Raw genomic sequence first — 19,810 nt, forward strand, 5'->3', positions numbered from 1 at the left:
CCAAACGCAGACCCCACTTTATGTAAAAATGCATTAGTGCCCCTGGGAGGTGCAAAGCTTGTCCTGAAATGAAACTACCACAAGTGACAGGGCAGCAGCTCCAGCCGGGGGCAGCCGCTCTTCCGGTGCTCATCTAGTAACTCTGGGAGACAGAGCTCCCCAGCGAGGCTGGCGGGGTGCAAACGTTCCTGCCCCAAACACGGCACAGGCCGGCAGAGCAGAGCGGCCTCGACTCCCTGTCCCTCAGCCTCCCGTCCGTCTGCCTGTGTTGTCTGCGTTCGGAGGGCCCTGTGATGTACGGGCGCCTTCTGCACAGCAGGATGCAGATGTGCGGGGGAGGGTAACCTGAGACCAGCGGAGAAGACACAGCCACTCCTCCCGGGGTGCGGCGCATAAATTCAGAGCCACAGCTTCAGCTCTGAAGGAAACACTGACATTCCTCTTTTTCCCGGTCTTTGGCCTTCTGGGCTCAAGGCAAGCTTGAGAGGAGCGCAGGTTTTACCCCAAGATGACGTCCTCCTGTTCCATGTTTCTCACGGCAGGGCAGTCAGTTTGTCTGTCCTGGAGATGAGGTCCCCAGGGCCCTGGTGTCATCCAGCCAAGAGCCACGAGGGCACTATGGCCGTGGTCTTTCCTGCAGGCAGAGGAATGTGTCGAGGAGAAGGGAGAGACAGAGGCACAGGCAGAAGCAGGTAGATTTCACGTCACTGCCGAGGCCCTCAGCGTGGATCATCCCTGCCCTGTCCAGCCTCGTGCTGTCCAGCATCACACAATGTCCTTGATGTTACCCCTCCCGGCCCTCCCAGCTTCAGGGAGCAAGCAGGGGAGCCTGGGTGCCCACAGAAACCCCACAGGCTCAAAAACTACGGTCCCACCCGCTGAGGTATATTTTTTTCAGGTGGCCTTTGGACACGGTGAGGAGATGGCGTCTCATAATGTGTAATGCACTGGTTTTCGCGTCTGCTCCGGTCATATCAGGTTTTAGAAAGCAGCAATCCATCTCTTCCTGAAACTACAATCCGAGCACAAAGTGTGTGTGTGTGTGTGTGTGTGTGTGAGAGAGAGAGAGAGAGAGAGAGAGAGAGAGAGAGGGCATTCTTAAGATAAACTGTTAAGGCAATCTGCATTCACCCAAACTTTTGCAAACAAAAGACTGCGCTCCAGACTTGATTATTAAAACGATCTAGGACGTTAACTCGTTCAGGCAGAAGTGGACTAGGCTCCCACCCCAGTGACACTTGGCGAGGGCTGCCCCCTCCCATGACCGCCTGTCCCAGCCTGCTGGTCCCTGGAGTGTGACCTCCAGGACCCTGAGGCTTCATCACCCGCCTCCTCCTGCAGCCGAGCGCCAGGTCCACACAGAATGGGGACACAGGCGGCCTCAGCGCTGGGCCCTGACTTCTCTAAGCACAGGGACTCTTTTAGGCCCAGCCTCCTGGCAGTACAGGCTGCAGGCCACGTCCGTCTGCTTCAAATGTGAACCTGCATTAGGGAAACGGGGAGTCAGCGAAGGTGGAAATGAGGCCCCACTTTTCAAGCAAGGCAGACACGGAGCTCCACCCCGCAGGACCCCGCTGCGAGCCCAGAAGTTAGGGGGATGGGCAGTGTGTCGGCCGCATAATCCACAGGCTCCTATGTCGGGGACCCGTGGGACCTGGGCCCACTAGGGCAAACGCTGCCATCTGGTATTCAAAGGTGACACCCAGAGACAGCCACTGGTCACCTTCCAGCAGGGCTGGCGGGCAGGCGCTTGAGGAGACAGGAAACAGGAATGGTGTGGCGAGGTCCTTCCCAACACCCTCCACGCCAGGGCATGACACGCGGAGGGGCGGGGTTGGGGAGGGAGGAGACGTGGCGGTCCCGCAGCACTCCTTTCGCAGGTCACTCTGGCTGTGTGCTACGGACTCAGCGCCCCCGTGACAAGGCGCGTGCTTGCCCTGGACCTGCCCTTGGAGTTCGGAGCCCTTCGAGAGTCTTCTCCATCACCTGCTGCCCCTGGAGGCCGCTCTGTGGCCCTGTGGACAGCTACACGCAGGTGCTCTCTGAAATGCGCCATCCAGGGGTCTCTCACGGAGAATAAACACGGAGGCCTATCTGAGCAGACTTGGCCAGACCGCTCAACCTCCAGTCAACAACTCCCCACCCAGGGCTCAGTCACGTGGCCTCCAGGAAGTGGAAGGCGCAGGGACGGGTGCTAAGGCTGTGGGGTCCAGGCAGCTGAAACAAAGTACACAGAAATGGGGGCTCCAGCAGCTGGCTTGTGCTGGAGGACTCTGGGGCAGGAGAGGCAGCAGACTCTGTGGAAGGAGTGAGCGCCAGCCATGTGGAGTGTCTGAGAGAGAAGGTTCTGGAGTTAGGAAGGGGAAGGCTGTGGGTCAGAGGATGGCGCGGAGCTCCCAGCTAAAGCAGGGGACGCCGGTGGTGACCAAGGAGCCAGGTGTAAGCCTGGAGATAAGGGTGCCACACGGGGAGACTTTCGGAAACTTGGCTGAGGCTTTGGTGACTTCCGGAGCTGGCAAACAGCACTCTGGGGCGGGTGGGGTGGGTCTGGCAGGCACATGTGGGGCACACATGTGGGTGCCAGGAGCGGATGCCCTGTGCGCGTGGGGGGCTGTGCCGGAGGGAACAGCTCCCGCGTGGTCTGACGCGGCCAGCCGCCCAGCATCCTCCAGTGGAAGGTGGTTCTGGGAATGTACCGAGCCCCAGGGTCACGTCCCCTACGGGGAACTCTTGCTGCTGCTGGACTGTGGTGTCTTTATCCATAGCTGGGGCTGCTTTCCTGCCTACCACATTTTCCATAGGGGTCCCCTAATCCTGGCTCCGGGGCCTCAGGGAAGTGACACCATGGGAAAAAAGCATATGGCTATGTGAGCCCATCCCTCTTCTCCTTTCTGGCCTTTTCTCATCTTGGTTCTGTCCCTTCTCTCAGGTACCTGAAGTCTCGCATTCTTTCATCCTTCCCAGAACTCCAGATGGCAAAGTCAGGATCCCGGATGAGGGCCATTTTGCCTACCGATGGTCAGACAGTAACTGTTTTCAGCTGTGCTGGCCCTGAGATCTCTGTTGCAAGCTGCTCGACTCTTCTGCCATAGCCGGAAAACAGCCACGGACAACACCCGAGTGAAGGGGAACAACTGCGTTCTAATAAAACTTCACAAAGCAAGTCGTGGGCCAGGTTTAGCCTTTGACAAAGGCAGCTGGGACCCCAAAAGGCAGAACCACTGGATCAGCACTACACCGCTACCAGAACCGGACCAGGACTCGGGGGCCAACTTCTCACTCGTGAATTCTCTTCTTACAGCTCCCATAGCTCCGTGCTCCAGGCAAAGCTGTTCCCGGCACAGACTGTGAAACTTATTGACTCCAAAGATCTGCAAGTCCAGTAGGACCGCCGGGATGTTTGTGTTTTCACTGAGGTAGAGAAAATTAAAAACGGATAAAGGGCCTCACTGCTATTATTTTAAAAGGTGTGTTCATTTAAATAAACTTTAAATCCAGCCAGGCAACTAACCAGTACTTCGCACTGGTGTGGCTGGCCTGGGCAGTAACACCTGAAGCAAATTCTTCTCCTGTTTCGTCCTAATTAAGCTTTCCTCTGGGCCTTCCCTTCATCTGCTACCGATGTCCACATCTCATTTGCACGGGTCTGCTTCTCTGTATGGCGGGTCCAGGACGCTGACCTCCCAAAGCTGGGAAAAGGATATGCAAGACCTCAAAAGCACTGGGGTTGCCAAAGTTTTGATCATGCTCAGTCTCCAAAGCCTCTTACAGTGTCACTTTCAACTACAGGTACCATAGCCCCCTGACGTAAGCACAAGAAATGCATTAAAAGAAAAAATGTGGGATCCCTGATACGGCGGCAACACACCTGTTCCAACACTAGGAAGCCTGTCTGTCCGTGGACGTGATAATTTCATGTATTCCGACCACCCTGTCAGCATGTCAGATTTAAAATATTACACATGGAGTAATGAAAAATTGCTAACATCTCACCACCACCTTTTGATTAATGGGTGGCTCCTCAGAGATGGATTGGTTTGTTTGATTTTCTTACTGGGAGTGACGGATGGCTATTTTAAAAAATACTTAGCTATAGAGTTGCTCTCCGTGAGATAATTTTCATATGCCTTGTGTAGCCGCGTCCAGAATAATTGGACTTTATTGCCTTCCTCCCATGCATGAACTGAAGTTCCCTGGAGAAGCACAGCGGCTTCAGACATTGTTGCTTTAGTACTTCTGCGCACATCAGCTGCCGAATTCACAGACAGCCTCCGACCAGATGGCCAGCCTGCCACGCGGTGACATTTCCACTTCCCGTCGATTACTCACCGATGGAAAATGATGTGACGTGAATTTCCCATTCCAAGTAATATGTGGCTCTATCCTTGTGATATCTGCGCTGAAGATAAATGACTCATCGTGCAATGATTTCTTCACTGTCTAGGGGGAAAACAGGAGAACCAGCAGGTCACCAGTGTCCAGAAGGAAAGGGGGAGCGTTGCTGGTAAGGCATTTGCTAGGACATTTACATTTAATTTCCTAATTTGTTTTTATTTTTTCCTTAGTGCTTACTCTTCTGTTGCTCAGAAACAAACGCAAAAAGGAAGACTGATTCTGGCTGCTGAAAGCCTATAAGCTCTGGTTTTAGGAAGAGCCTTAAGGTTCTGGGCATGGCTTTCTCCTTCCTCCTCTCTACCACAGGCAGTCTGCCTCAGAGTGAGCTGCCCTCTTGCTTGGCCCTCCATCCACCAAGCCAAGGGGAACAGAACGCAAGCCAGGCTGCGGCTGACAGCACACAGCAATGAAACTCAACTGAAGGTCACCGGCCCATGGGTTTACCCATGAGTAGCTCAAGCCTCTTACGAACTCATTTGTATTCAGCCAGATGGCTGTTTAGGTTATAAAGAAACTCTTCCTCCATACCTGAATTAAAAATAATTTGAGCAGAAAGTAGAAAGCAAGGACATAAATCATGTTTCAGAGAATGTATCTTTTTACACAAAGGGATTTCTTAAGTCTAAAACCCCTTTCTCCAACTCTGCTTCTATCTGATGATGATTTCCAGCTCACAGCGAGTACTTGGCTGGCTTGCTTGCTTTCCCCTGCAAGTGAAAAAGCCAAATCCTTATCCTATAAATGAGTCCTCTAGTCACTATCTTTCTCAGTACCTCAGGACAGGTTCAGAAAAGTGAACTCCTGTGGGACATTTTCTGTCATATTTTCCCTTAATCCTTTTTTGTTAGTTTTAAAAATTAGCATAGTTTGACACATAAAATTAGAGAGATGAACATTTTCTCATAATCTTCTTATTCCTTGTTTATATTTGTTAGCAATAAAATCACCATTGCCTGATACAGGAACTAAAAGAAAATATCTTAGGTAGGCACGGTGGTACACGTCTATTATCCTAGTACTCTGGAAGGCTGAGGCAGGAGGATTGAAAGTTTGAATCTTGTCTGGGCAATTTAGTAATATTCTGTCTCAAAATAAAAAATGAACTAAAAAAAAAAAAGGCTAGGAGGCCCCTCAGTGTGAAGCCCCTGGATTTTATCACAAATACTGAAAAGAAAGAAAAAGAAAGAGAAAAAGGAAGAAAGAACAAAAAAGAAATAAAAAGAAACCCTCTTATGCAGACCAGTACACTACTGTGAAGTTTTCCGGTTATGTTAGTGTCAGAGTGAGAATTCTGGCTTACAATAGCTGTTCCCTTCTCATGGACCCAGATACCAGAGCAGGCCACTTTGTGGGGGGCTAAGGGGGCGATTAAGAAGGCCAGCATTTCCACGATTCATTTATGCTTCACCTCGTGTTTCAGTTAAAGATTAAGTCTTCGCATCAGGTTTTTAGCTGAAAAGCAGGTTTGGGAGGGATGTGAAATATTTTCTTTATATTTTGAAACACAAGCCCTGGTAGATAGAGTTTGGTTTATTTTTAACAGGGGCAGGAGGACTGTGGGAAACCAGTCTCCTGATCGCTTCCCTTTCAGGCACACACTGCACTCCCTGAGGAAGGGGCGGGAGGTTCTGGGGGCAATCGTGGCCCATTCAGACGGTGCGGGCTCCGGGAGTGAACTGGTAGAAAGGGCACGACTTTCCAAGCGGTAGAGGGGAAGGAGACGGGAGACCCAGAGCGATCTTCAACCCCCTCAGGTATAAAGAAAGAAATAAAAAATTTATCTCATCCACCAGCACAGAAAGATCCCAGAGACAAACTGTTGAGGGAAAGACTAGATGCATTAAAAAAGCAAGTTTATGAAACCAACTGTTCCATAAACAACACCAGGAAGAAATCTACATATGGTAGGCAGCCGCCCTACTACCGAGCTATATATCCTCCACCCTGTAAAGGGAGTTTTACAAGAACTTTATGCCCAAAGTAATAATTGCCTCTAGGGTTAGACAGGAGAGAATTAGAATTGGGTGACAAAACAAACATTCTTTTGGTAATGTTTACTTTTTTGGTTTTATTTATTTATTTAATAAACATTTCTTATTCCTAGGGCTGGGAGTTGAATCCGGGAACTCTCGCATGTAAAGCACGTGTTCTACCACGGAGCTCCACTCGCAGACTCGGCAATGTCTATTTTCTTAAATTAAGGACCATATATTTTATATTACCTATATGATTAAAATATACATTCAAAAATATAATTTACTTTTCATTATAGTGCATGACGCTGAAGGATATTATGTTATGTCTGTGTATGTCTAGCTTTGGTATTTCAAAGGCAAATGAATTCTGGAGAAACGGAATTACTGATCCATAAAACTAGGGCTCATCCAGTCACAGACCCACATTTTCCAAATGAGAGAATGGGGGTTTCTCATGTTCTGTTTGTTGATGGACCCAGGAAGAAATACAGGACGTAATTTATGGAAAAGTCATTGTGGACCTTCGATTTTCCAGACAACTACGAAAAATTATGTTAAAATATTCCCCTTACCCACATGCAGCCAGGCATGAAGATACACATCTGTTATGCTCAGCTACTTGGGAGGCTGAGGCGGGAATATCACCTGCCTGGGACCCTGCCTCAAAAACCGAAAGCAAACAAACAAAATCCAAACAATCAACCGCAAAGGAGATTTCCTCCGAAGAGGGTCTGCTCTATTCTAAATGATTTTGGAGCGTGACAAACTTGAAAGGGGACTGGGTTGGGAGTCAGATTTACACTCCTCCCAGAAGCCACCGTGTGACCTTGGAGTGAGTTAGTCTGCAGGCTCCAGAGGTTTCTCAAGCCCTCAGGAAATACTGTGACCGATTACAACGCGGGGAGCTTCATCGTCGAAGACCCAGTGCTAGCCTCACCAGACACATGTCTGCCTTTTCCAAGAGCGAAGTTCTCACTTCAACCTTTCAGGGTTGCTAGTAAGAAACCTAGTTTTGTGGGTTGGACAACAAAAGGAATAGAAGGCTTTTTTGGAGACTATAACTAGAAAGGAAAATCAGTGTTTTGGCTAAAGAAAATACTAAGCTATGAAATATATTTGTCTAGAGATAAAAATCTTTCCCACTTTAAATATTCACAGCTGGCGGTGCGGTTACTATGCTGCCCGTGAGTCACCTGCAACATCTGTATTGGCAGGTGGCATGCCGTAGCGAGGGCTAGCTCCCTCTTGGAACCCTGACAGCCCTGCTCGATCAAGGGTTATTTTGCTCCCACTCAGAGACTCACACGTTTAACATCTGCAGAGCTGCTTCTGAGACACCCAGCCATACACAAGGAAATTCAGCGTGGTCTGCAATTTCCGAGAGGAGCAAACAGCTCTGCAGAAAACACCTTCAGAAGCTCAGCTCAGGCGGGAAGCCCGTCTGCCGGCACTGTCCCTGGGTGGTGTGGGACAAGGACTGGGGGCTTCGGCACGGGCGGAGGGCTCCGTGGCAATCAAGACCACACCATCCCTGAGGCCCGCTGTGGCTGAATTCTCCACATGCCTGGAGATGCTGGCACTCACAGCTGTGGGCTCAGCTTCTGCATCCCAAGCAAGAGCTACAGTAAGGATGGGGACTGAGCCATTAACGTTGTGGCTGCCCACCTGACCCCAGAGAGAATGACCATCATCTAGAAATGCTGGCAGCCCTGTGGGGGAAAGAGAGCCCTTTTACACTGTTGGTGGGGGTGTAAACTGGTGCAAACACTGTGGAAATCAGTATGGAGATTCCTCAAAAGACTAAAACTAGACATTTTCATTCTACCTGGCTATTCCCCTCCTAGGTGTCTTCCCAAAAGAGTTAGAGACATCATATTACAGTGGTGTATGCACGCCCATGTTTACAGCAGCACAACTCATAATAGCTAAATCTTGGCAGCAGCCTATGTCCATCAACAGGTGAATGGACAAAATGTGGTATTTATACACCATGGAGCATTACTCTGTCATGAAGAAGGATAAACTTGAGTCATTTATAGGAAAATGGATGTACCTTGAGACTGTAGTGTTAAGTGAAATAAATCAGACACACAAGCTTAAATATCACATGGTTTCTTTTATATAAGAAACCCACAGTATAAATAAAGAGCCAAATCAAAGATAGATAATGGAAGTAGGGAGATAAATCTTTCTCAAAGGGATCAAAAGATGGAAAGAGGGAGGAACAGGATAGGGGGTGAAAAAAGGAATTGAGGTGTGCTGTGTACATGCACCAACTGCCCCCAAGAGATATAAATATACGTTCTGCCAACATGGACTAATAAGGAAATAAAATAGAACAGGATGGCTGCCTGGGTGTGTAGCTCAGCAGTAGGGTGCCTGCCTAGCATGTGGGAGGCCCTGGGTTCGAGCCCCAGCATTGCCAAAAGAAGAAAAGTGACGCGGATGTTATGTGGCGCTGTGTGCCCTGGTGTGGGCGCGTGCTGAGGAAACCAGGCTGGAGAAGGTGAGCGAATGGAAGTGATACCGCAGTAACAAATCAGAAGGACAAAGGGCAGGAAGTGAGCACAGAAAAACAGCAAGATTAGTTTTCTAGAGTGAGGTGTTCGCTTTTTAAAAAAATTACACTTGATTAATTGGGATTAATAATTGTAAAGTTTTTTAAAGAGACCTGGGGTCACATCCGGGTAAACACATGCTGCCTGGCGATATCGAGCTCGCAGATATCACCAGAAAGAAGGGAGCAAGATTATGACCTTCAGGCCCTGGTAGGGTTAGGGTGACAGAGACACCTGGCTCAGGACCCTGCAGAGCACCACATCCCCAGGGCGGTTGGGACCCAGAGAGCCTTCTGGAGGCTCTGCCACTTTGTACAGATTGTGCCGGCTGAGACGCCCCAGAGAGAGGCTGGGGTGGCCGGATCCCACCACGGCCCACTGCATCACACACCGTCCCCCACCATGACATTGCCCGGACTCCTCAACGCAGCACAGCCCGCCCGATCCCTCCACATCCTGCCCTGGCAAGCGCGCCTAAGTCACCCGCCATCGCCAGCCTCAGCGTCTCCTTGGCCGCCCGCCACCCGCCTGGGTTCGTTCCTGTCCCAGGCTGGGCAAAGGGGCGGCGTGCCAGGCTCCGTGGCCCCGTACGCTGACACGACTCTCAGACTCCCTGGCTTCCTGCAGCTCCTCAGTCAGCAGTGGAGGAAAGGCAGCCGCCGTCCTCCCTCTCTGAGGCAGCAGAATCGAATCGTCCCTAGCTCGGGGCAGCCGCAAGCCTAACGACACTGTGCAGTAGTCACAGAAGGGCGGCTTCCGCGGGCGAAAGGACCGACGGGAGGGGACAACAGACTGTGAGGGAGACAGCGGCTAATTACGTAGCAGTGCATGACTCACTGGCAAAATCACCTCTCTGTTCAAAAAACGACTGTGAGGACCACATGGTACTGGAGAAGAGTATATGATACGAAATTAAGAGGAAAACATCACCCACCATGTATGTGAATCATACATAGATATACAGTATATCTGAAGATGGATGTATACGTTCATGTATGCAATACAAGCAACTGTAAGTGCATTGGTATAATCACAAGCTTTCTTCTAGAAAACAAATCTGTACACCAAGAGAATAAGGGAGTTTACAGACTGACTCTTAGCAGGTGACTCAGTGATTTTCAGACGATGGGATCATGAGGATTTGTTGTTTCTATTGCCAGCAGTTTCTACAAGCACCAAACGTAATCTGTCACTGAAAACTTATCTTGGAAGGACCTGAGTGCCGTCCTTCTGGCAGGTGCACTCTACGGACTCGAAACTCCGCAGGCTTTGGCAATGGCATCCGGCCACTAGCCGCCCCAGTGCTGGAAGGAGCAAGACCAATGTTAAAGGTCTCCCATTCGGTGTGACGGGGATTGTGGATGTACAGGAGAATGTCCCTGGGACACACCGAACGAAACATTTATTGTGAAGGTGCATGATGGTTTACAGCTTACTTTCAAGTGGTTAAGAAAACACAAAGCCAAAACTGATATGTGTATGTTCAAATTCATAAAGAGAGAGAGAGAGGGAGGGAGAGAGAGAGAGAGAGAGAGAGAGAGAGAGAAGGAGAGAGAAGAGGAGAGAGAGGGGGAAGGGGAGAGAGAGAGAGGGAGAGAGGGAGAACAAACAAACATGGCGAATTTGCATACTCGTTAGGTTCAGGTAGACCTAACATGATTATACATATTCATAATTATTCATGGTTCTATTCTTTGATCTGTGCTCTTTGACTGAAAATTGTCCTTGTAGCTTGGGTGAAAGTATGTGAAACTCTAACACTTCCAGATCAGCCAGAGCTACATTAAATGATTTTTCAGAAACCCAGGTGTACCCCAAATGAAATGTAAATGGTTGGGGTTAGTGTTAATAGGTTTCAAGGAGTAATCATAACACTTAGTAAGAAAAAGAGAAATCCCCCTCCAGCCCCATCAGCAATATCCCCACTGTCACACCCTGTGGGACGGCAGGAGGGAAGGGCTTCTGAGGGTGACACTGCCCAGGGCCACCATGAGTGGGTCAGAGAAGCCAGCCTGCTAGGATGAGGGTGCCGTGGCCCACACTGGGGAATCCTTTAAGACCTGCTTATGCCCGCGGCTGGAGGAGCTGGGTGCCAGGTCAACCTAGCCAGGGCCAAGACGTTACAGAGCACTTCTGTCGCTGTGAGGCTGCCCACATGGGGAGGGGCGGGGATAAGGCCACAGGAAGGCACTGATCCCAGGCACCCGACCACTGGCACAATTTCAAAGGCTGAAAACTTCCCAATTCTGTTCCTCCCTGTGGCCCTCACCACACAGTCCTGTGTAGCCAGGGCAGCTGTCTCTCAGACCTGCTTGGGGATAGGAATCCAGAGGTGGCCATGCTAGGCTGACCCTATTCCTAAATGTTGACTGGAGGCCCTGTTGCTACCCATGTTGAGGTAAAGGATGTGAAGAATGTGCTGTGAATTACTTAGTGACTTATTTAACATCTGTTCAGCACTGTGATAGTCAGCTTCCCATTGCTGTGACGAAATACCTGAGAAAAATCAGTGTAAAGGAGGAAAGGTTTATTTTGGCCCCGTTTCAGAGGCTTCAGGCCATGTCACTCTGAGCCTGTGGCAGCATGGGACATCATGGCCGAACTGTGGCTGAGAAGTCTGCTGAGCTCATGGTGGCCAGGAAGCAGCGAGAAGGAAGGAAGAGAGCTGGATCCCAGCATCCCCTTTGAGGCCACGCCCCCACTGATCTCACTTCCTCCCTTGAGGCCCCGCCTACCAAAGGTTCCACCACTTTCTGGTGGTGCCACAGGTCGGGGACCACACCTTCAACACACGGGCTTTGGGGGACATTCATGATCCAAAGTGTGATAAACAGCTACTGTGTGCCAGGCACTGGGACAGACACAAAGATACATTCATGAATAAATTAGGCAAGATTCTTGCTCTTGTGGTGTCCAAGGTCTACTGAGAGACACAGGCAATGAAGCGAGGAGACAAATGAATATGTGAGTACGTGTGGTGTGCGTGTAGTGTGTGTGCCACGTGTGTGCAGTGTGTTGTGGTATGCGTGTGTGATTGTGTGGTATGTCTTTGTGGCATGTGGATGTGGTACATTTGGTAGCTTTGTGTGATTGTGTAGTGTGTCTGTGTGGTACCCGTGTGGTGTGTGTGGTATGTGTGTGGTGTGTGGCACTGGTGTGTGTGCTCACACACACATGCACATAGATCTAGTTACACGTCGGTTTGTTCAAGGCCTTCCTAGACCTTTAACCAACCTCGCAGCCCTGCTGGAGCTTGGAAACCTCTTCCGAGCAGGTCTGGGTTAAAGGACAGCTTGGAAATCCCTCCTCCTGTCTCCTGACCGCTCCCCAGGCCCTCAGTCACCGTCGCCTCTCACACCACTGCGTCCTGAGGCCACCCTGAGCCGGGTTCCCCTCTCGGTGTCCCCTCGGGGGATCACAGCAGTCCACATGCGCGCGGGTGAGAACTCACCGCTCCCGGGCAGCTTCCTTCCGGCTCATGGCTCGATGGCTCGCTCAGGGCTGTGGCTGGGACAGCGGCGCCTTCCGTCCTTGGAGCCGCGCAGTTCCCTCGACTGCCTGATTGCTGGGGACAGACCCAGCGCGGGCCAGCAGGAGGCCGTGCAGAGTGAATAATGCATGTGCGGAGTGGAATTACTAGCCGGCTCCGTCCCTGCCTGCAGCCGCCCTGCCCCGGCCTGGGGAGTGCTGTTCTGTCCAGAGACCACCCCAGCCAGCGTCCTGTCCCGGGAAGGTGCTGCCCGCGCCAGGTACACACCTGCACGCTGATTTCAAGTTCAAATGCGTGCACAGAAACCAGGGCAGGGGCGCCCCCCTCCAGGCTGGCCTGGCCGCCGCGGCCCCCCTCCCTCCCCAGCAAAAGGGAGGGCAGGGACTGTGGGGGAGGGGCGCTTCCCAGGCGGTCCGGGAGGGCTGGGGGAGGAAGGGTGGCCCCTGCCCTGTTTGCACACTGAAGCACCCCCAGATCGACAGGCTGTCCTCTGCTCTCTGCTTTTTTGTTAGATATTTACTGAGCACGCGCTATGCGTGAGCACCCTGTGAAAGGGCTGGTGCCGATACATCCATGCACAGAAAAGTCCTTCCTTTCCTGGAGCCCCACCCGGTTAGAATAGAGTAGTGTGCGTGGTGATAGGAGGAGGGACCGGGGAAGGGCGAAGTTGGGGTAACTGAGTCACCCAAGGGCACCTGTGTCCCCTGCTCTGGCGGGGGTGCCAGCGGCTGGGTTTTAATGTAGGAACCGTGTAGGGGATGCCTGAGAACCCAGAAGTCACACAACTGCTGGCTCCCTCCAACCCAGGTTTCCACGGCCAGGGCACTGCCCACCAGCTGGTGCCCGCCAGGAACCAGGGGACCCTGTAGAGCCACAGTGCATCCGGGTCAGCTTCTCGCCCACTGTCACCCACTCCTTTTCACAGCGTGGCATCTTGCAGAACAGTGGCCTTGCCCTGGCTGAAGGGTGCCAGGGACCTGAGCCCCTGAGATCTCAATGGTGGTGGAAGTTGGGTGTGGCCAAGGTTATCGGGGACCCTGCGTCCATCCACAGCATGGCCGAATCGCCTGGATCCTGGGTGCCCTAGAAGGCTTTTTTTGAGACAGGACTTCACTCTGAAGCTCAGGCTGGTTTTGAATTTGCTCTGTAGCCCGGACCGGCCTCATATTCCCAGCGGCCCTCCCGCCTCGGCCCCTGGAGTGCTGGGATTGCAGGTGTGCCCTCGCCCCGCTTGCCCTGGAAACCTCGCTCACATCCCGCTCTCAGCCCGGCCCCACCACCTCACTGCGGTCTCCGGAAGGAATTCCCCTCCTCCTTCCTGCCGACCGGACTGCAAATCAGCCTCTGTCCAGATCGGACAGACTGGAGAGGTGGGCGGGGACCACGCTGAAATACGATGACAAGAGCCAGACTGTGAGGAGGCAGCGAAGGAAGACGTCTCCCAGAGCAGCCATGCGAAAACAATTAGGACAATAAATTTACTAATTACGGGGAGCAACTTAATAACAAAACCACAGTGCTCTCTGCTATTAATCCTGCTGCGACTGCTTGCTAGGGGGATTGTAAACATCAGGCCTGGGCTGCAGTGTTTGTGGAAACGAAGCAAAAAAGCTTGCATCGCTCTGGGTAATTGAAACGTAAATGGCTCTGCAGCCTCGTCCAAGACGGGCCCTGGGGACGTGGGGCTTTTCTGAAGCCTGCGCAGGGAGGGGAAGCAGGGGCGCAGGGTGCCTTGGCTTTCTGGGACGCTGCCCTTTGCACTGGTTCTCCTTACACTGGTTCTCCTCGGGTTCTGGGGGCCTGCAAGTTGATTTCTAACAGATAGAGATCTGAACGCAGCATTTTAAGGGCGCCTTGGATTTCAAGGTCGGCTGGGTGGAAAGAAGCAGGGTTGTGGGTGATGCTTGGTTTGGGCCAGGAGTGTCCGGGCTGTGGTCACTCAGTCTTTCTGGAGCTGCTAGTTCCAGGTCTTCGCAGAGATTAGGGACCCTGCCCAGGCGGCAGGCATCCAGGCAACACTGCCGGAGCCAAGGGGGCCCCTTATTCTCCCTGCAGAAGATAAAAGACTGCTCTGGAATGGGCTTCTTCAATAACTCGTGGTAGGGGAAGGACCTCACTTCACCTAACTAGAAAGGCTCTCTGAGCCCATGCCTGTGAAGATTTGGGCCATTTGGACCCCTTACTTCCTCATGGAACTCTTCAGGAAAAAATTAAGTCAAATTTTAAGACAGGGTCTCACTATGCAGTTCAGTTCTGGCTGGAACTCATGATGATCCTCCTGCCTCAGCCTCCCATGTACTGAGATTACAGGCGTGCGCCCCACAGCTGGCTCTATTTCTTTTGAAATATGTTTCGACCTGCTTCTACTCTGCATTTGACTGTTTATATCTCAATGGAAAGTTGCATTGATTAGTTAGTGGCTCGGTATTTTATTGTGATTTTTAAAAATTGCAGTAAGCAGGTTTTTTTTTTTCCAAGTTACAGTGATGGTGGCCTGCAATTTGAGTCTTAAAGGCCAAGTTTGCTTCTGCTGGATCATCGCTAGGAGCCCTGCGGAGAGGCTGGGTCGGGGAGGCATAGGGCAGCACCTTGGGTTCCAGCACCCCCTGGACCCTGGATCTCACTGACACCCTCAGGGTCTTTCTCCAAGAGATCTCCGCTGTCTCTCCAGCTGCCAGCAGGGCTGGGTCTACACAGCCCCCTGAACAGCTGCTTCAAGAAACAGAGGCTGTAACCTGGGACTTGTTTTTTTTTTGGTTTTCTTCCTGTACCAGGAATCAAACTCACAACCTTGCGCTTGCCAGGCAGGCGCTGTGCCACTGAGCTAAATCCCCAGCCCCTGGGACTTGTTAAAGTTTGGAGAGAAATAATACTTCTGAGGTCGTCCACCTCTAGCTGTTCTGATGTTTATTCTCAGATTAAATCAGATCTTTAGAGACCTGCATGGGTGGGGGCGTGGGTTTTACTTCTGGCAGAGTTACTTTTCCTAAATTAGTCTTATCCACTAATTCACTTCCAAAGAATACCAGTGCTCTGCCAGGTCCACCCCGGAGTCAGGTTCTGCATTTCCAGAAACGCGCTAGGAAGCCACGTGCACCAAAACATCTCTGCAGATTCTGCGATTGAGGGTGGTTGCCCTGAAACTTTTATTTCAGGGACTATGGCCAGGAGTAGCTGGGCTTCTTCTGAGCAATTGGATCATTATTATTCCTTATTCATTATTAATTATATTATTATTAATAAGTATTAATTAATTATTAATTATTATATTCTAAGACACTGTGATGTTTTTGACTGATCACATTTGATTGGAGGAAGCTCAGATTCAAATTCACCCTGAGCACAAATGTGCACAGTTTTAGCATAAATCCGTCCCTCCTCCCACCTTTCTTTCCCTCCTTCCTCCCTCCCTCCCTTCCACTCTTCCTTCCTGCCTCCCTCCCTCCCACAGTGCCGGGCCTGGAACCCAGGGCCTCACTCGGCCACACCTCCAGCCCTGGACAGAGCCTCTGTGTCCACCTCCTGGCCGCTGCCTTTACTTTTCCCGCCCTTCAGCTTCCACCATCCGAAGTTCCTCAACAGAAACATTCCCCTTTCTCATCATGAAACATTTTGAAGTCCACAAAAACATCTTTTTGCCTTAAAAAAATTTCAAGCATACCCAAGAGCAGCAAACGTCGTATAATGAACCCCTACCTCCAAGCTTCAGGGATTTTCAACTTTCAGCCAAACATCGATTTGAAATCTTACAGAGTTTGGAATCTGTAAATCCCCTGAATCCTTTCCTGATGGGGAGGAAAGGGCATTATAAACCCCACACGTCAGTGCTTCTCCCTGGAGTCCATTTTGCTTCTCCATCCTCTCCCTTGCTCACCCCAGGACATTTGCATTACTTGGGGACTTCTTTGGTCGTCAGCCCTGAGTGCTGCCAGTAGCATCTTGTGGGTAGAGCTAGGGGTGCCGTTCACCACCCTGAAACACGCAGCAAAAACATCTGGCCCCAAATGGCAACGGTGCTGAAGTTGTGCCCTAAATACGAAAACGAGTTGTTCTGAGGTTAAAATATTCCTAGGAAAGTAACATTAAGAAAAATCTGTTTGCATGTTGAGAAATGCTCTAAGCATGGGCGGGTAACGATGCACCCGGGTGCTGTGCTGGGCTGGCAATGAGGGACGGGTAAATGGGGGTGGTCCCGGGGCAGGGAGCCTTCTGCCTCTGAGTCTAGTCAAGATCGGACCTACTCGAAGGTGATTTGAATAACATGGAGTACCTGACTGCTGTCAAAGGATTGGAAAATCAAATTCTTTTTAAAAAGCCGTTGTGTCCGGAGGCCAAGGGAGCCCCCGGAAAGGGCTTTCTGATTGGCCCGAGCCTGTGCGTGGCGGCGCAGCCCAGGCTGTTCCGGGAATCAGAAACACGTGGGGGGCAGTGGGTCTGCGGTGATGGATGTGTTGCGGGAGAGCAGGGTGAGGTGAGATGGCCCCCATGCCAAGCCCTCTACACTAATGAGCCGGTGCTTCGGGGAGCGGGGCTTGGAGGCCGGCTGTGATGGGGTTAGCCCAGCGGGCCGTGCAGGAGGAGACGTGCCAAGCAGCCACGCAGGGGTGGGGGAGGGGGCACAAGAGCCCAGGTGGGGTCCTGTCTCTGCCCGCCGGTGGCCTTGTACTTCCAGAAGGGACACCACTTTGGTGAGTGGTAGATGGGGACGCCAGTGAGGACAGCTCCTTGCTTGTTTCAAAAAGAGCAGTTCCCAGCAGAAGTGCCACCCCGTCTGTCACCTCTGCCAAAGCCCGGTGACTCCCCAGGCCCTTGGGAGGAGTGGAGGCACAGCTGTCAGTGAGCTCGTAGGCCCTGCGGATGGACAGAGCTCTGCGTCTCTGTGCTTCTCTTTCCGTTTCCTTTATTTTTTTGAGACAGGGTCTCACTGGCCTTGAGCTCACTTTGAAGCTCAGGCTGATCTTGAACTCACAGCGATCCTCCTGCCTCAGCCTCCCAAGTGCTGGGATTACAGGCGTGTGCCACCACACCTGGCTCTTCCCGTTTCCTGACTCTGCTCACTCAACTCCACGCCCTGGGCTGCATCCAGCCTATCTCATGGCTGCCATCCCCTTTGCTGGTGCGCTCCACCCTCCTTGTCCACCTGGCTGGTGTCCCTTCTGCCTGCCTCTCCAGGAAGCAACCTGCATGCCCTCACAGGTGGGATGCCCTGGCTGCAGGCTGTCCATGTCTTGGGTGGGACCTATCCCTCCTCCCCCTGGGACGGCACAGTGCCCCCCTCCATACCACCACGGTCCCCTGGGCCACTCCCACTGCTAAAGGACCAGACCTGGTGGCTTTGCTAAGTGGCTGGCACCTGGAAGCGCTCGCAGGGACCCGAGTGTGGAGACTGTGGTTCTTTCCCCTCCTTTGATCCCCAGACCAGGCCCAAAGCCGCAGGAACCAAGGCGCTAAGGAAACACGCAGAGCAGACACCAACTTTGTCCTCATCATGCTGCCCTGAGGCCTCGTTTCTGGTTTTTTGGGTCCTGTTGCCATAGTTTTGTTTTGTTTCTTTTGAGACAGGGTCTCACTATGTAGTCCAGGCTGGCTGTGAACAAACTGTGTAGCTCAGCTCGGCCTCAAACTCGCAGTGATCCTCCTGTGTCAGCCTCCCGCGTGCTGGGATGACAGGTGTGCACTACCACAGGTGGCTATTTCTGGTTTTGTTTTTCACCTTCTCTGTCTTGCCCTGACTTCTGTGAGCATGAACAAGCAGGAAAAAAGACTGAAAGGGCAATCTGCCTCAAGCAGAAATTTATATTCCTTTTGGTGTTACACACACACACACACACACACACACACACACACACACACACACCCTCAGCTACCACAAATCCCTGCTGAAGCCTGAAGTGGTAGACATGCACGCAAACGCTGTAAGATGAGAAAGATGCATTTGGTGTTGAAAAGTGGATGGATGAGGAGGAGGAGGAGGAGGAGCTGCGGCCGCCAGGAGAGGCCAGCGAGCCCCCGATGCAGAGGGCCGAGTGGCCGCCTCAGGACCCTGCAGAGCCCCGAGGACACTTCTCCTCTGCTTTCTCCAGACGCCAGAGCCCCTCTTCAAAGTTTCCCAGAGGAAGGGCAGGCAGGGCTGGACTCGCTCCTGGGGGTCGGGCCAGCCCCAAGCTGAGCAGCCGAGGAAGAGCCTTGGTCAGAGAGCCACTGTCCACCAGCACGGCTGTGAGGCAGTCGCTCCCGTACGCACAGACCCCGAGCCGGGATGACGCGGACAGGAGGCCGTCCTCATTCCTGGCAGGCCGGCTCTCACGTGTGCCCTGCGGGAGGGCCTCCTCTGGTCACCTGCTTCCCTGCAACCAACCCTGGCCTCCTGGCACTCACGTCCTGCCCCCAGCCCTGAGGACACATGCCCCTGTGCTGCTTACCGCCTGGTCCCCAGTGTACCCCACACTGCCCCGCACTGAGGAGAATGAAATGCATGGGGTGATTGAACTACACAGTAAATTTTACATTTACAAAAAGCATATTTTTACAATAAAAGACACCCTGCCATGAATCCCCTCAAACCCTCCCGAGCTTCAAACACACTCCTCCCGTGGTTCTGGCCTCTTTCTGCAGCAGCTCTGGAGTCCTCTTTCCTGAGTGTTTTTATGGGGTGTGATAAAAAATGTGGTGAATGTGTTTGCCAACTGCTACCCAGTGGAAAAGCAGGCCCGTACAAACGTGACGCTGTGTCCTCATCTCCCTGTGCACCGGATCTGGCCCTTTGTGTCTTCCAGCTCTTCCCCAAAGTCAAAATAACCACAAGGATAATTTGGAATCGAAGTAGGACACCAAGCTAGCCACAGTAGTACAATACTAAAGACACTCACAAAAGAGGACTCCAGAACTGCTTCAGAAAGCGGCAAGAATGATGAGATGAGTGTGTTCAGAGCAAAGGGGGAGAGCTGGTATTTCAAAGGGAATGAAAGGCAATGTGTCTTTACTGTAATCATTTTTTTAAAAAAAATTAAGCTCTGAGTGTATTTTTCAACCACATCTTGTGGGCATTTGCTGAATAGCCGAAGGAGTGAAGGAAGTAAAATCCTTCAAAGGTTGCCTTTTGGAGCAGTGACCACCTTGTATTCTGATCTGTTTGAAGATTCCTTTAAATGCCCCAAAGCACAAGGCAACCCCAGCCTAAATTTAATTTTCAGTGAACTAAAGTGATTTTCTTTTGGACATATGTTGGGTGTTTCCCAAGCGACCCTGAGATGGCCGGAATGTGCCGAAGCTGGGTTGGGAGGGTGGCCAGGATCACCACGGTCCCAAAAGGTTACATAAGCTCTTTATCATCACTGATGTGGAAGTAGACAGAAAGCTCTACAGACACTGTATTCTTTCTATTCTACATC

The 19,810-nt window shown here is 51.7% G+C and overlaps 1 protein-coding gene across 2 annotated transcripts in view; it reads right to left on the bottom strand.

Moving 5' to 3' along the window:
• Cldn14 (claudin 14) overlaps positions 1–19,810 on the bottom strand; it is an 86,546-nt gene that overhangs the window by 46,183 nt on the left and 20,553 nt on the right. Inside the window, exon 2 of one of the 2 annotated variants that reach the window (XM_005375735.1) lies at positions 4,330–4,440. The exons of the other annotated variant lie outside the window; for it this stretch is intronic. The gene's annotated coding sequence lies outside the window, so the exon portion shown is untranslated. The remainder of the gene's footprint in view (positions 1–4,329; positions 4,441–19,810) is intronic. 2 annotated transcript variants of the gene reach the window in all.

The sequence above is a fragment of the Chinchilla lanigera genome, unplaced genomic scaffold (genome assembly GCF_000276665.1).
Source record: "Chinchilla lanigera isolate Chin_1 unplaced genomic scaffold, ChiLan1.0 scaffold00006, whole genome shotgun sequence".
In the NCBI taxonomy this organism is placed as follows: Eukaryota; Metazoa; Chordata; class Mammalia; order Rodentia; family Chinchillidae; genus Chinchilla; species Chinchilla lanigera.